This window comes from Plectropomus leopardus, chromosome 3 (genome assembly GCF_008729295.1).
Source record: "Plectropomus leopardus isolate mb chromosome 3, YSFRI_Pleo_2.0, whole genome shotgun sequence".
Classification (NCBI taxonomy): Eukaryota; Metazoa; Chordata; class Actinopteri; order Perciformes; family Serranidae; genus Plectropomus; species Plectropomus leopardus.
In genome coordinates, this window is record NC_056465.1 from 6,694,227 (window position 1) to 6,704,730 (window position 10,504).

General features: G+C 38.5%; 1 protein-coding gene across 1 annotated transcript in view; it reads right to left on the bottom strand.

Moving 5' to 3' along the window:
* The window catches only part of exoc2 (exocyst complex component 2), a 59,867-nt gene extending 55,514 nt beyond the window's left edge, over window positions 1-4,353 (bottom strand). The window contains exon 1 of the mRNA XM_042483072.1: window positions 4,301-4,353. The gene's annotated coding sequence lies outside the window, so the exon portion shown is untranslated. The remainder of the gene's footprint in view (window positions 1-4,300) is intronic.
* Window positions 4,354-10,504: the final 6,151 nt, after the last annotated feature.

Below are 10,504 nucleotides of genomic sequence, written 5' to 3' on the forward strand. Positions count from 1 at the left end.
ATTTAGGGTTGCAACTAATTACTAAACTAAATACTAACTAAACTACCTAAACACTGTCATGTTTATCACGATTTCCCAAGATCAAGTCTGCCTGGGTAACTACTTGTTTTGTTTGGCAAAATGTCCAAAATCCCTGAATTTTAAATTTACCACCGTAGAGGGGAAAAAAGGCCTTTATTACATTTGTGATGCTCAAACCAATCCTTAATCCTTCTGGCACAGAAGGATTAACTGAATATCACAATTGCTGCAGAATATTTTTTTCGACAATTGACATGATAAATGGGTGTCAAAAAGCATTGAAGAGTAGTAAAGGGCGATGTTTTAAAATTTCTTGTTTTGTACAACCCAAACAGTTAAACAGTCTAAAACTTAAAAGTATTCTATTTACAATATAAAACAAAGAAGCAGCAAAACTGCAACAAATAGCAATCTGCAATTTTTCTGATCGCTACAAGGCAAAATAAATTACTCAAACTGATTACTTCCAAGGTTGGAAATTAGCACCAGCCACCAGCCAAATGCTGTTAAAATATGCAAGTACTGACTCCATAAGTATTGAGCTTGTCTCTTGGAGCTGTGCTGTGACCTGTTTTCCCAGCCCAGAGCTCCTCCGTCTGTCTGTCCAGGTCTGACTAGGTCATAGTAACCACACTGTGAAAACCAGCGGCCCAGCAAGCCTGTCAGCAGGGAGGAGGCTACCAGGTGGGGCAGACCACGGAGAGCAGACAGGGGTGAGAGAGAAGCGCCGCTCCACAAACAAGGCTCAGCCTGACCCCCGTCGCTCAATTCACCCCCGAGGTCTACGGAGCAGCGACACTGAGGAAAAGCCTCAAAAAAACACAGCCCACCACATTCCACCAAAACAAACAAGCAGGGCCACCCAAATTTTTCAATTAGAGCCCTAAGAGGGGGCCAGGAAATGGATCAGCATAGCGTTGCCCCCGCCATCCCCCAGCCAGGCAGTGCTGACTTTGGGGAAGAGAAGGAGATACACAGAGCTCTGCAAGCTCTCACTGAAAGGCTGAGGACTTCTAGCATGGATGTCGACACAAATGATGGAGGAGCTCAGTGACAACTTATTCCTGCAACATGGCGCCTGCCTGCAACTCACCTGCCAATCAATTACTCTCATTCACTCTCTCAAATAATCAATCAAGTTGAACAAACACACATGGTAAGGTACTGTTTACTCTAAAAAGCCTATTTAAAGAAAGCATGTGTGTTCTAACAATATTTGACAAAAGCACACAAGAGGAGGAATTATAGAGGCTTAGACTCTGTTCTGTTTGAAAACACTTCACTTGATGAGGCTGAGCTGAGAGATGTGTCTATATCACAACTGGGAGGATTTAAGGTTTTTAAATGAGTTACATCTTGGAGGTAGAGATTAACCCATAATCGAACAATTGATATTATTTCCTAATTGTTTATCTGGAGTTTTTTGTGTGTGAGTTGCTGCGTATTGGAGATATTGGCCATAGAGATGTCTGCAGTTTCGACACTAAACTTATGGTGCTCAAAGGGCCAAAAAGAAACATCTGAAAAATTCTAGAGCAATGTCTCTTTTCAGAAATAATGACACCTGTTACTCAAGATAACCCACAGACTTTGTTGTGAGCAGTTTCATGTCAGAAATATTTTCTTTCTAACCAACTACACCCACCAACTATATTACTGCGCACAAGAAAACAGAATGTCTGGGTTTTCGACTGCTGGTCAAATAAAAAAATAAATTTGAATACATCTCCTGGACTTGCGGAAAATTAAAACAAGCATTTTTCACTCATTTTCTTAATCAAGAAAATAATCAGCAACAAACACAAAGTTTTATCAATAAAAAGTAATTGCAGCTACATACAAACTACTGTATAAAGATTTTATAGTGTCTTTTTCTATAGTTCCAAACTTTTCCCCATAAGCCTCATACTGACATGAAATTATGCCTCTTAAAGGGAAACATTCCTGATTTTCAACCAGCTATGTTTCATTGCTGTGTGCAGGTTAATAGGGTTTGGCACCTTGTTAAAAAAGCTTCACTGGTCTTGCGGTTGTGACAAACTGCAGCTCATACTGACTGTTCACTGTTACATTTATGGAATACTGCAAGTCTGATGTTCAGTCTGTCCCAAGTGCACGCACACCGTCTCATTGCTTTACACACACACACACACACACACACACACACACACACACCAACACTGAAAGCTTTGGTAGAGGCTGCAATACACTCTGCTGTTTTCTGACATTGTTTACATTTAGCTTTGTTTTGTCCTGTACTGTGCCAACACAACATGGCAACTTTATGTATACAAGCTTTCTCCCGAGATTTTAATCATTTGAGTCTCTGTGACTGGAAATGCAGGTTGAATAGGGGAGATGGGGGTGAAATGGTAATACTTTCTAGTTGTAATGTTATTACTTAAAAACTAAAACTCTCTAAAACTCTATTTTGATTTTGATTTTTATGCAGGTACCTTGTATCTGTTTTCTACTTATTAACAGTCATCGATTGTTTTTAGGTGCAATGTTACAGTCACAATATTGGCTGAAACACTAGACGTCAAATGTAACATCCGCCGCAACGCAGGGGCGATTGTAACATATGTAATAAACAACTGTCTGCAAATATGTGTTTAAAGCCTTTCTTGTGTCACCATAAGGGCTAAATATCTTCCATCTGCACAAAAAACTCATGCACTTCAGCACTGCTGTTGGGAAAAATCTTAATGGAAACAGTGATCTATTTCTGCTGCTTGACTGGACAAAGAGAAGATTTATATGTGCAGAATCTTTTTCCCATTCATTTTTCTGCCAGGCCGCAGACAGCTTTAATAACCAAAGTAACAAACTGTGGTAGAACATGACCAGGTCTTTCACATAACTGCCAACGCCAAACAGAGACCCACTGACAGTGAGGCAAGAATAACATGCATGAACATGAAAAGAGGCATGACATCAGTGTTGGTCAGTAATGTAGCATTATCAACTCTCAATCTTTAATAAAATCATATTGTAATTGTTGTAACTGGCTAACTGTATGATTCCAAATAAATTGTAATCAAGAAATAACTAAAATTAATTATATATATTTTTATGTTACCTACATGTGACAAGTTTTGTCTAATGTATTACCTGATGAATAATAATCGCTTTATTGTACCTAAAAAACAATTTAGTCTCTAGGTGCTGAAACACTTCTTAAAATTATTTACCAGTGATAAAATTCAAAGAAATCGAATGAACAATCAACTCTTATAAATAGCCTAATTGCTAAAGGATTTGAATTAATCACTGAAAGCATCAATGTCAATATTACCTCACACAGGATTATGGGGCTATGCTTGGTGCACATTAACTAAAACAAGACTGATCTGAATACACTTTACAGATAAATAAGATAAAGATAAAGCTCACTGATACATTCTAATAGTTATAGGCTGGTCTTATAGTCATTTGATGTGTATATACAATATATTTCATTGCAATATAAAAAGTATGACTACCCATGATGCACAAACTTGTCAATGATGCAGAAATATTTTAATTTCAAAGCAAACTCTTGCTTTGTGGTTGTCTCCTAGGATTGACCCTTCTGAAAAAAAACACAATTTAAGTCTTTTGAAAGTCGAGTTTTTGTTGAGTCGAGGGTGGGATTTTTTTATTGTTATGAGCATCACGGACTATTTTCTTCATATTGAACTGAATGTATGAATAAATTTGTTATGATCACTAAATGGTGATGAACAAATATATAAAAAAAAAATGTAAAGCGGAAGGTGGATAGATTTATATATGAACAGCTCGTCAGATAAAGCAGCTATAACACAAGTACTGTTTGATGTGGCATCAACGCGTCGCATTCACGGCCATTACAAAATCTTAAGGCATGTTTTCCTGTAAAAAAACAACACAATACCTTTAAATAGACTGATATTTCAAGGGAGTTTGGAACAGTTAGTCACTTTGCCCGGTAAGACGGTGCAAGATGACGACATTAGCCGCATCTTTCGGCTATTTCTGCTATCATAGAAGCCCGTTGCAACACGCTAAACAACCCTTTTGTGATTTTAGAGAAAGAGCATCAGATCTGTTGACAAATTTGACATCTACCGTTAGCTTAGGCTAACTTGTGTTTGGTAGCAAGCTACTCGTTTTACCGGAAGGGTTAGGAGTGGCTGTCATTAGTGTTCGTCGTAGTCTTCCAAACCGCTTACATTATCTCATGTCCTACCATTATGACTTCGATTCAATTTCGAGCATTTAGGAAAGAAACATGTTAGAGAAAATAGTGACTTACGGTTTATACAGCGGTTGGACTGCAGCGACCGTTTCCTGTATCACGTGACAACTTCCGGCTTTCCGTTCTCAGTCACAGCCTTCAAAATAAAATAAAGTATAATGAAATAAAATACAGCAAAACATATTAAAATTTAATAAAATAACATATACACTACTACTCCTAAACATACAATTTTATATCTGTTTTGTTTTTATGCCTCTAAAGGTAATTCTGAAAGAAAAAGCAAGTTGGAAATTATGCTACCAGTTGTCTATTTATTTAAGAAAAAGTAGGCTAACTTTAACTTTGAAATTCTCTACATTTTAGTCTATGCAGTGAACAGTTCCGCAGTGGTGTTAGAAAAAACGTAATGTACTTAAGCACATTTACTTAAATAATGTACTTAAGTACGGTTTTATGGTTTACAGTTGTGGTTACATTACAGTTTAAGATTTTAAATGCAAAATAATAATGATAATAATAAACACATTAATAAACTAATAAAAATATGATGCAATATGAGTGATTAAAATTCCCATCACTGTATAAAACTGTTGCAATAAGCTCTACCTAGAACGCAACAACATAAAATGTTCCTTAAAAGTATGCATTAATAAATTAATTCATTAAAATTATAAATTAATTGATACATATCAATTATATAATAATCATATAATAAATGTATTTTAAAGGATACACTGATCTAGCTGAACCTTTTTTTTTTTTTTGCTTGACAACATACGGATGGGCTGTTGGTGCTGCACTTTTGTCTGAAAGGCCCTTTTCAAGAATTAATGGATGTATTAATGTGTTGTAATAACATCTGATGAGCAGTTTGATAGATGGGTCATCTAGTGTGTGCTCAGAGTGTATGTCAGATTAAATGCAGTTGAAACAGCATTATTACCCTGCATGTTCCTCTGAAGTGTTGGATGTCCTTTGTGTGAGAATTCTGAAGCCCGGTGGGAGCTTTGCTTCTTTCCTCATCTCTCTTTTCACGGTGCATCACTGAGGTATTTCCACTTGTTCTGGGAAAGGCGCAGCATCATTAGAAATGCAACAGAGACCACCCAGGCACACACTAGAACACTGATACCATTACATTTATCTCACCAAATTGTGCAGGGCAGAAAGAATTTCTGTGATAAGGCAAGGCCCAATCCCGGGGGAAACCATATTGTCCAATTAGACAGGGTAATCTGATAATTGAGGGATCAAACTGTGACTTGGGAGTTTGCACAGATGCTGATGCAACACAGGGGCTGTTTGTCTACATAAACATCAACTTACAGCAATGACGCTGGAAGATTTTGATCTCGGTCTCAGTGGTACAGTCCTTGCCAGTGAATGAGAACATCAGTTGCATATCACACATACCAACTGGTGCATCTGGAAATCAGAGGGTTACTTTGCACATTCTTCTATATGCCATGTTTTAATGTATCAGTGTAATGCATGGGAAAATATTCCAAGAGAATATTTAAACTTGTATCAATTTCCATCAATACTACCAAACAAGGCCAGTTTTCACATTATACAGCGGAGAGAACTTATTCACTTATTCACAGTAAGATAAGACGCAATTTACCACTCTCAGATCTTTTTGTTGAATATGAAGATGGGGCCAGGAGACAGTTAGCGTTCCTGAGCTAAAAGGGACAGTTCACCCCAAAATCAAAAATAAGCCAACATATTTTTGCTCTTACCCACAGTGCTCTTATCTCTCTAGATTGTTTTAGTATGAGTTACCAAGTGTTGGTGATACTGGCTTTAGAGATGTCTGCCTTCTCTCCAATACAATGGAACTAGATTGCACTTAGCATGTGGTGCTCAAAGTGCCTAAAAAATACATTTTAAAAAATTACCAGCGTACCCAAAATCATGATCCGGTTACTCAAGATAATCCACAGACTTGTTGTGAGCAGTCTACTTTCTTTCTACCAAACTACACACACCGACTGTATCACTGAGCAGAAGGAAGGGTGCATCTACTGCTAGTTCACCTAATACCACTGAGCCATCTAAGTTAGTCAAGGAGGACAGCATTAATTGTCTCTTTTACACTGCTTGTTCAAGGCGGGAATGTTGTGCCATTATGCCGCCTTGCCATTCTGTGTAAAAGGTACGATCAAAGAATGAAGGGACAGAGTAATCTCACCTTTGTTCTGGGAGATATAACGACTAACTGTGTCTGTATAAAGAGGACAGCCCACAGGACAGCACCATGGACAGGCGTGATGTTTTGATGACATGTTAAGTGTGCGACCCACCATGGGAGACTTATAAAGCAGCTGTTAGCAGTTAGCTCTAACGCAGTTAACTCAAAGAGGATGAACAACGGCAAGAAATATCCACAAATAATGAGATTCAGGAGCTCCTTACCCTCCGAGCAGAGGACGAGATGAGCCGCCATATAACAGAAAAGGTAAATGATTGTTACTGCGATGTTGATTCTATTGTTATTACTTATAAAGTGCTGCCAACACATATGTTATATGTCACATAAGAGGCTGACTTTGTTCTATAAAACATTACGCCAGTCACGCCTCTTTTGGTTATGTAATGTCGGCATGCAATTTAAAATCATGAAGTGGAGCAGGAAGATGCCGCTATAGTTTGGTTCTGTGTAAAAATGCAAAGAAGGCATACAGAAGCAACTTTGCAGCAGCCCTTCAGCATGATCTCTATGTAAAAAGGGCTAATTTTTACATCTCAGGCTGCCACAAGCATGAGCCTCTTATCCATGAGTAGATGCACACTTCCCTCTATGCTGTGATACAGTTGGCAGGTGTAGTTGAGGTAGAGAGAAAATAGTTCCTCTATGAAACTATGAAATCTAATAACATCTGTGGATTATCTTGAGTAACTGGGTCATGATTTTTAGAGAGAGACATTGTTGTTGAGTTTTAAAGATGTAGTTTTTTGGCACTTCAAGCACCACAAGCTGAGTGAAATCTAGTTCCATTATGTTGGCAAAACGTCAGACATCTCTTAGGCCAATATCTTAGACACTCAGAAACTCACACCAAAACATACTAGACTGACATAGGACACTACATGTAAGAGTTAAAATGTTGTATTTATGATTTTGGAATGTAAAGTTCCTTTGAATACTGGTAACAGGGGAAACAGCTCACCTGGTTCTGTCTACAGGTCACAAAATCAAAATATCAGCATCTCCAAAACTCACTAATTAACACATTTATATTTACTGTATGTTTTGTTTAGAAAAAGTGTAAACATGACAAGTTTTGGATTAACTTACCGTTATGTGCGGCACAATTTTTTGGCTTAGGCTGGTGGAAGTGAATAGTTTCTCCCTGTTTCCAGTCTTCATGCTAAGATAACCAGCTGCTGGCTGTAGATTCACATAAAGGACAAATATGAGAGTAGTATCAACCTTCTCATCTAACTCTTAGCAAGAAAGCAAATAAGTGTATTCATATAACTTTTTTCAGACATCTTTACCTACTGCTGACAATATTGTTATTTAGCAAAGAACACGTGATTGCATGTTGTTTTTTTAAATAGAACAAGCTCTGTGAGCAGGTGTTAAGGTGTGACCCCGAGGGACACTGCTGGTGCCTTGATCCTTACTGTGACCCCCCAACCCTCTGTAATCCACATCCCGTAATGGCACATGCTGCGCTGGCACCATTGCTCATCCCTGAACCCTATTGTTCATTGTTTGTCTTCTCCAGTTTTTTCCCATGGGCCCCTGGCCAGTGAGAGGAAAAGGTCACTGTAAATATTGCACTGAAATCCTCCCTCCCTCCCATGGAGCTCCTGAAGATGGAACAGGCGACCAGTGGGTGAGCACTTCCTTCCTGCGCAGGGCATTTCAACTGTAAGACATCAAACAAGTATGAATCCCTCAATGTCAAAGATCGCTGCAGTGAGATCATATGCTCAGTGTTGACATTACAATAACCTGGGCAGGTCTCAGCTCTTTGTTAAGCATGTCAGGTAGTGTAATATCTACATATGTGGCTCTATGTGCCATCACAAAGCAACAATCTATCAAGAAAACTGGACTGTACACACGAAACCACACAAAGCTGCCCTTTAGTCGGTCTCCGCAATTGTTAAATGAGCAAAAATATATTACTAATGACTAAGCATGAATCCAACCCCTACTTGTATTTTGCATTACATAAAATGTGGATTTCAAGGGAAATTAAGTGAAGCTTAGCAACCTCTGACCCATGTGTGGCTAATCACTAGCCTGTAGCACTGCTGTTAATATAAGACAGGGAGATTTAAAATAAACCCCTGATATTTGGGTTTGTTTTGCTTCTGAGTGGTGCTCCTTCTCCCGCTGCTCCCCCTTCCCTGGAGGAGTCCAGTTCCCTGGGCTCTCAAATTTGGGCTCCGGAAATTCAGGCCTGTGCCAGGCTTAGCTTTGGAAAGGCATCCAGATGAACACAATGGGAGAGGGAGAGTGAAAGGGGAACAGGGAGCCTTTCAGTCAGAGAGCTAATGAAGTGATTGACACAGTGGCTGGATAACAAGACTAATCAATAGATGGCGATATGAAGGGGGAATACAGAACTGATTTTACAACAAGGTGGTGGAAAATAATCTGATTCATCTCTGAAGATATCTTTCCTATGACCCTAAAGCTTTGTTTAACCAAATTACCAAAAGCATTTTCTCACCTACCTCTTGCTATGTGGGCAATAAAACAAGTCTGCGGCCACTTTAGCAGCTCAGTAAGGTGGTACTATAGCCACAGATCTGTTTTGAGCTACATGCTAACATCAGCTTGCTAGCAAACTCAGAGTGACAATAATAACATATTGAAGATTAACAGGTATTAGGTAATATAAACCCGAAAATGAGTTAGCATTTCAGCACTACTCGTTCCCTCAATTTGAAGTCAATGGGGGTTTTTTTGAGTGGATTTTTAGTTAGATGCCTGAAATAAGGTCTGTGAATAACATAAGATTCAGAGACTTTCATGTTTTGTACTATAACAATAAAATACATCAATACCACGCTTGTGAATTTGAGGCTTTTATGTGTCTTAAAAGGCAGTAGGCAGTTACTAACAAGTGGCTAAATGAGACTATCGAACGTCAGCATGCCGAACACGGATTCACAGTCTTGTTATGGTGGCAACATTATGTCATGAGACCATGGTGTAGTTCATTTACAGCCATGCGTTATAGTTTTACTTCTGACAGTCGCATTTAGGCTTAAAATATAATAAAACCAGTGTTTGCTTTTGGAGATCATATTTCTGAATAAACTGTGTAGGCCTATGTATCATAAATGTTTGGTTGCCACAGAGTTTATCTTGCATAAATCAAAAATCCAGTGGAAATATCCCATAAATTGTTTGACGAGGGAACCAGAGTGATGCTAACTTCTGCTTTGACCTACAAAAAAGTGTCATCACTTGAGCAATCTATACTTAGTAAGTGCAATATCTTATATTAGAGAGTTAATAGTCTAAAATTTGCTAAATAGCACTAAGCGTAACATTCCCAAGAGCTCAATCGGATGGGAATGGAATCAGGTTTGCCGACATTTTCTCATAAAACAAAGCACTTTTGATCTGATGATGGCACAGAAGTTAAGGGGTCACCTCACTGATTATAATTCATCCTGAGTGGGACATGAATGTCAAATTTCATGGCATTCTATCCAATAGTTGTCTATACATTTCACTCAAAATGACCTCCAAAACGACACCTCATGGTTGCCCCTGAGGAAAAGCAGGGGATCAGATAGAGCATCAACTCTTTCCAGCAAGGTCAGCAAGCCAATAGGCCAATGTGGTTTAAAATTCAACAGCAACATCTTGTTCCTCTAGATGTTCCACAGCAACCTTTTTTTTTTCAATGGGAACAAGTTCCAGTCAAAAACTTTTCACAGCAAGGTCTGTTAACTGGGACCACAGTACTAATGAGGAAAAAACACATGTCAAAAGAATAAAAAAATTTGAGGCTTTAACAACTTAAGAAGAATTTTACATTGTACAATTACACATAAAGTGCCTGATCTTTTAAGGTGTTCCAATCAATGTTATCATATTCACACTGGATTGTTTAAAGGGAGATATTTGCACATCCAATGACCTCAGATGCAGGTGTGTTGGAAAATACCATTAGACACTTGAGAGGAAGATCCTGCACGCTGCTCGTACTCAGCATCACATTTTATTAAACTGTGATGCTGAATACAATGTACATAACCAGAAAAAGAGGTAGGTATAAG